Source organism: Lathyrus oleraceus, chromosome 6 (assembly GCF_024323335.1).
Source record: "Lathyrus oleraceus cultivar Zhongwan6 chromosome 6, CAAS_Psat_ZW6_1.0, whole genome shotgun sequence".
Lineage (NCBI taxonomy): Eukaryota > Viridiplantae > Streptophyta > Magnoliopsida > Fabales > Fabaceae > Lathyrus > Lathyrus oleraceus.
This window is the reverse complement of record NC_066584.1, coordinates 113,119,825-113,127,545: the sequence shown is the minus strand read 5'-3', so window position 1 is coordinate 113,127,545 and position 7,721 is coordinate 113,119,825.

Here is a 7,721-nt window from a genome sequence, read left to right as displayed (position 1 = left end):
CACGCACGGATCGAAGAGAAAACAAAATCATCATCAAAACTTTAATCACATGGATCTTTATGTATATAGCACCAAATCACTCCATTCAAAGCTCAGATTTATCACCATTCAAAGATCTATACAACAGGCATAATGAATTTGTGAATTAAGGAGGTCGAAAAACCAACCTCTTGATGAACAGAATTGGATTCACTTGCTTCCAAGCCTTGCCACGCTTCAAATCTTTTCCAATATGCTTCTTGAGATGGATGATGATGAATATGAGGCTCAAAGATGCACAAAACCAGCTCAAGCTTCAACTGCCATGGATGCTTCACACCTTGATCATGAACAAGAATGCAACAATTTCCTCTGTTTCCACGTGCAAATGTGCTCAATTATGCTTCATGATGATGAATTGATCACTAGAAAATGCTTAGGTTTGAAGAATTTTGCAGAAAAAGTGAGAGGAAAATTTTTGAGTTTTGGTGATTCTAGATCTAGAATTGATAATTGTGATCAAAACAGTTATGATTAAGTACTTATACCTCATGTTAATCATGTTTAAGAAGTGTTTAGGGCAAATGCAAATGTGATTAGTGAGCTTTGTGGTGTTTGTGCAAAAATGCATTTTCTACTCCATGCACCTCCATGCACGTGAACAGTGCATGTTCTTGGTCCAAAATGCCTTAAAAACATCCCATGCATACTTTTGAATTGATTTGGTATGCATATGTTCAACCAAAATGAAGTTATGCAATTTCTTCCCAAAATCTTCATGAATGAACCAATGCCATGCAAATGAGATTTCATGTCAAATGATGGTATGCTTGGAAAATACATGTCATAAGGATCAATATGCAAAAAGAACCACTCAAATTGGGGTTTTGGTTTGAAAGTTATGCTCATTTGAAGTTTAAACCACACTTTGCCATGATTAGACCATATCTCCTCAACCACACATGAGAAATCCATGATCTTGGACTTTTTGGAAATGGGAGAGAAAGATCTTCAACTTTCATGTTGGACAAAATTTCATTTGAATCTTTCTTGATGATGTAATCTTGAGTTGAAGTTGGTCTAAAACCTTTCCATTTTTGGAAAGTTCAAATTACAGGTCACTTGCTATTTTTGGAAAGTCTTGATCTGATTTCAAATCCTTCAATGTTGATGTTTGAAATGTCAAATGAGACTTGTTTGAACATGAATGAGGCTTCTCTAACCATTTCCCACCTCCAAATCCATAGTTGAATTGACAGTTGACTTTTGTTGACTTTTCAAGGTCTCAGATAATTTGCACATGGACTGATGAGTTCTAAGCCTTCAATTCTTGGCCAATCCACTTCAAAATGATCCTTGGGTCACATGAACTCATTGTACCAACCCTAGGGTTTTGATCTCATGGAGAATGCTCTTGTTGCCTTACACAGTTGAATCTCCTGACCAGTCTTGACTGATGACATGTAGTGGACTATGCAATGACAATGCAATGTCAATGACCTAAAAATGAAAATGTATATATAAATGGGAGGTGCAAATTTGAGGTGCTACAGCTGCCCCTATTCAATCAACTGGGAACCTGAACGAATGAGAGCAACGAATGTCAGACCTTCAAGGTAAACAGGGATTGAATATCGAAGAACCGTAGAAATTTGCACTCTGCGGGATATGAACAGGATGCTTGCAACAGTAACCAGACAAGACGTTTACCGACGACTCTACTGGGGATTTTGATTTTTATCAAAGGAAAGATACAGCCAGACGTCAACGGACGAATGGGAAAAACTCAACGTTTATCGAAACCAACGGAGAGGTGACCAGACATCAACGGATGAATGGGAAGACTCGACCAGACGTCAACGGACGAACGGGAGAAGCTCGACGTTTATCAACACCAACGGAGAGGTGACCACTTCACTGGGGAAGGAAAACAAAAACTTGCAACCAGAAACCAGATAGGACGTTTACCGACGACTCTACTGGGGATTTCTAGCTGGGGAACAACCAGACATTTACCGATGATTGGGGAAAATACTCGACGTTTACCGACATCGAAAGATGATGTTTACCGACATCAAAGAAAGGTGACCAGACATTTACCGATGACTGGGATGAGACTTGATGTTTACCGACATCGAAAGATGATGTTTACCGACATCAAAAGAAAGGTGACCAGACATTTACCAATGACTGGGATGAGACTTGATGTTTACCGACATCGAAAGATGATGTTTACCAACATCAAAGAAAGGTGACCAGACATTTACCGATGACTGGGATGAGACTTGATGTTTACCGACATCGAAAGATGATGTTTACCGACATCAAAGAAAGGTGACCAGACATTTACCGATGACTGGGATGAGACTTGATGTTTACCGACATCGAAAGATGATGTTTACCGACATCAAAGAAAGACGACCACACATTTACCGATGACTGGGAAACAAGATATACAACCAGACGTCAACGGACGAATGGGAAAAACTCGACGTTTATCGACACCAACGGAGAGGTGAACCTTACTGGGGAAAAAGCCAATACAACCAAACATCAACGGACGATTGGGAAAAACTCATCGTTTATCGACACCAACAGAGAGGTGAACATACATCAATGATGCATGGGAAAGGGATACAGCTATACGTCAACGGAGGAATAGGAAAAACTCAACGTTTATCGACACCAACGGAGAGGTGACCAGACATCAACGGATGACCTGGGGAAAGGATAGATGTTATGCACATAGAAAGATGATGTTTACCGACATCAATAAAGGGACGACCAGACATTTACCGATGACTGGAATAGGACTCGATGTTTACCGACACCAAAACAATGGTGTTTACCGACACCAAAAAAGAACACACGCGGGTGTAGACACGACACTTACCGGTATCACAGGAATGACATCTTCAACACGTCAAGGCAAGGCTAAACACTTGCCGGGGACCTCACTGGGGAGAATCAAGCTTTCCTTTCACCTGCGGGTGAGGAAATAAACCTCTCTGGGGATACCAATCCTGAATGCTGTCGGGAGCAACTGTAGCGACTGACGTACAGATGTCGAACAATGATCCGCCTCTGCCAGGGATACGGTCCGATTGGGTTTAACACATGAATGCACATGTTTGAATTTTCTATGGTGTAATGCTCCATATCGAATGGAAATGCTACGCGTTTTGAGGATGCAATGATTACTACATGAAAAATGCAAATGATGAACTCCTGCTGGGGAGCAAACTGATTAGATTCTCCAACTCTGTGGGGATACTCTGTCTGAGGAATACTCTGTGGGGAGTAATACCAACTTCTCACTCATGCTGGAGAATAGCACTGCTGCTGGGGAATGGATAGATTCCACCGGGGACAACCTTCACCGGATCCAGTCCACTCGGGGACTCTGCTAGGGAAACAACCAATGGTGACTTACTGGGGACGACCCATCCACATGTAGGATAACCACTACTGGGGATAATTTCCACCGAACCCGATCCACTCGGGGAACCTGCTGGGGAAAAGCCAACAACACAAACCTCTGCTTGGGAGATCTGCCAGGGGAAAACCTTCACAATCCTGATGGGGGATCAACATTCACGACCCTGTTGGGGAAATAACAAACCAGACCATGTTGGGGATAGCAGTACTTCAATCCAGACTGCTGAGGAATAAAATACTCCACTGACACCTCCGCTGGGGATACAACAACCTTCCAACTTGGTGGGGATTAACAATCTTCAAACTCAGTGGGGAACTGCCAGCTTTCAGACTAGCTGGGAATAAACCCACTCCTAGGCCTGTTGGGGAGTAGAAACTCCACAGACGTCTCTGCAGGGGATAAGAATAGTTCTGATAGCCTTCAGACTTGCTTGGGGAACAACCACTTCCAAGCCTGCTGGGGAATCATCCTTAATTCGGCTGAGGAATTCCTGATCTTGAATATGCTGGGGAGACAAGTCTCGAACTTGCTTCAACTGCTGGGGAAGATCCCCACCTCACACTACCGGACAGTGCTGACAACATCCCTGAACAAACCATGGCTTATCTGCTTCATCCAGGAATCAAAGTCGATAACCTGCAACCACCAGACAAACATGCCCCAGGGGATTGTATGGACAAGATACACCCGAGTGTACTCAGTCATTCAAAATGATTTTCAAATGTTTTATCTTTCTGCACGTTATTGTCTAGCCTTCATGTTTTTATATGCAATGTTTATCAAAAATTCGGACGTTTTTGCAAACAAAACAGTAAAATAAAACAAGAGAGCAATTTATCTGAATAATGACTTTTATTGATTGAAAATGGGCCTGAAAAGGCGAATACATCGGGAAGCAATTCCTAGAAAGAGGTAATTGCGCACAAAAGGAAAAATCTATCCTAATGGCAATGTGAATACGACATCCACTATTTCCCAATTCTGTTATGACTCACAGATCATCAATTTTCTCCCGAATTCCTTGCTTTCTGAGAAGAATGACTGGACCGATCCTATCCTTTGAGATGGTCGACGATGAAGCGCGATGAAGTACAGATAACTCAGACTGTAGTCTTCGCTTTAATCCCTCTTTTTCCTGGATTGCCCTTTCGGGTTTTCAATCCACCGGGATACCCATTTTTGCCTAAGTCGCCCTTGCGGGTTTTCGACTTACCGGGTGTACAAATTCTTTTCATTTTTATCCCTAACTTTTGCCCAAACCTTTTCTCTCTTTTTTTTTGGTCCGCCGGGATGCCCTTTTTTGCCTGGACTCCTTTTATTCTTTTTTGTCCAGCGGGTCAATTTATGCGAAGTATTTTTTGACTACATCTGAGTTAACAGGGGACGGAAAATCTTCACCATCCATAGTTGTAAGCATCAAGGCTCCACCGGAGAAAACCTTTTTAACAACATATGGACCTTCATAATTAGGAGTCCATTTGCCCCTGTTATCTGTATCGGGAGGAAGGATCCTCTTCAAAACTAAATCACCAGTCTGATAGCTTCGAGGATGCACTTTCTGATCAAAGGCTCTCTTCATCCTTCTCTGATACAACTACCCATGGCATACAACTGCTAGTCGTCTTTCTTCGATAAGGCTCAACTCATTAAACCTTGTTCGAATCCACTCAGCCTCGTCAAGCTTGACATCCAACAAGACTCTCAGAGAAGGAATATCCACTTCAACTGGTAGGACAGCTTCCATACCATACACAAGGGAGTACGGGGTTGCCCCGGTCGACGTACGCACTGAGGTACGGTACCCATGCAAAGCGAAAGGCAGCATCTCATGCCAATCCTTGTACGTTACGACCATCTTCTGCACAATCTTCTTAATGTTCTTGTTTGCCGCCTCTACAGCACCATTCATCTTTGGTCTGTAAGGAGAAGAATTGTGATGTTCAATCTTGAAATCTTTGCAAAGCTCTTTCATCATCTTGTTGTTGAGATTCGAACCATTATCAGTGATGATTCTCTCAGGAACTCCGTAACGACAGATGATTTCCTTCTTGATGAACCGGGCAACCACTTGTTTGGTAACATTAGCATAGGAAGCTGCTTCCACCCATTTGGTGAAGTAATCAATCGCAACCAGGATGAAGCGATGTCCATTAGAAGCAGTGGGCTCAATCTTCCCAATCATATCAATGCCCCACATCGCGAATGGCCAAGGCGAGTTCATGACATTCAGAGGGCTTGGTGGTACATGCACCTTATCAGCATAAATCTGGCATTTATGGCACTTCCGAGCGTACTTGAAACAATCGGATTCCATAGTCATCCAGTAATAACCGGCTCTCAACAATTTCTTCGACATTGCATGACCACCAGCATGGGTACCGAAAGATCCTTCATGCACTTCCTGCATCAACATGTCTGCTTCGTGTCTATCCACGCATCTGAGCAGAACCATGTCAAAGTTTCTCTTGTACAACACGTCATCCTGATTCAAATAAAAGCTTCCAGCTAGCCTTCTCAGGGTTTTCTTGTCATTCTTCGACGCACCTTCAGGATACTCTTGGCTCTTGAGGAAATTCTTGATGTCATAGTACCACGGTTTCTCGTCCACAACAGACTCGGCTGCAAACACATACGCAGGCCTCTCGAGTCGATTCACCGCAACATGTGGCACATGATTCCACCAATGAACTTTGATCATAGAAGACAAAGTAGCCAAGGCATCAGCCATCTGATTCTCATCCCGGGGAACGTGATACAACTTCACCTTCTTGAAGAACGTCAGTATTCTTCTGGTGTAATCCCTATAAGGAATCAAATGCGGCTGGTTGGTATTCCAATCTCCATTGACCTGGTTAATCACTAGAGCGGAATCTCCATATATGTCAAGCGTTTTGATCCTCAGATCGATGGCTTCTTCTATCCCCATGATACAAGCCTCATACTCAGCCTCATTGTTGGTGACGTCAAAAGTCAATTTGGCAGAAAAAGGTATATGAGCACCTTTTGGATAATAAGCACTGCCCCAACACCGTTACCATTCACATTCACAGCCCCATCAAACATCAATGTCCACTTGTCATCAGGATCCGGTCCTTCCTCGACAAGAGGCTCTTCACAATCTTTCATCTTCAAATACATGATGTCTTCATCAGGGAACTCAAACATCATCGGCTGATAATCATCAATCGGTTGCTCGGCGAGGTAATCTGGCAGAATACTACCTTTGATGGCCTTCTGCGACGTGTACTGAATATCATACTCAGTTAAAATCATCTGCCAATGGGCAACACGTCCGGTGAGAGCCGACTTCTCAAAGATGTATTTCACTGGATCCATCTTAGAAATCAACAAAGTGGTATGGTTCAACATATACTGCCCCAGTCGGCGAGCAGCCCAAGCCAAAGCATAACAAGTTTTCTCAAGCTGTGAATATTTGATTTCACAGTCGGTAAACTTTTTGCTAAGGTAGTATATGGCATGCTCTTTTCGACCAGACTCGTCATGCTGTCCCAATACACACCCCATCGAGTTCTCAGTCACTGACAGGTACATTATCAGAGGTCTCCCAGGAACGGGAGGTATAAGGATCAGAGGTTTCCATAAATATTCTTTTATCTTGTCAAAAGCTTTCTGACAATCATCATTCCACCTGATTGCTTGATTCTTTCTTAGCAATTTGAATATCGGTTCACACGTGGCAGTTAGGTGAGATACAAACCTTGCAATGTAGTTCAATCTCCCTAAAAACCCACGAACCTGTTTTTCAGTTTTCGGTTCAGGCACTTCTTGTATAGCTTTTACTTTTGCTGGATCAACCTCAATCCCTTTCTCACTGACAATGAAGCCCAACAGCTTCCTGGATCGCACACCAAACGTACACTTGTTCGGATTCAGCCTCAGTTTGAACTTTCTCAATCTGTCAAACAACTTCTGCAAGTTTACCAGGTGTTCCTCTTCTGTCTGCGACCTCGCAATCATATCATCCACGTACACTTCAATCTCTTTGTGCATCATGCCATGAAAGAGAGTCGTCATAGCCATCTGATAGGTAGCACCGGCATTCTTCAGCCCAAATGGAATCACCTTATAGCAGAATGTGCCCCAAGGTGTAATGAATGTCGTCTTTTCCATGTCCTCTGGCGCCATCTTAATCTGATTATAACCAGAAAAACCGTCCATGAAAGAGAAAACCGAAGATTGAGCCGTATTATCAACCAATACATCAATGTGAGGTAATGGGAAATCATCTTTCGGACTCGCTCTATTCAAATCCCGGTAATCGACACACATTCTGACTTTACCA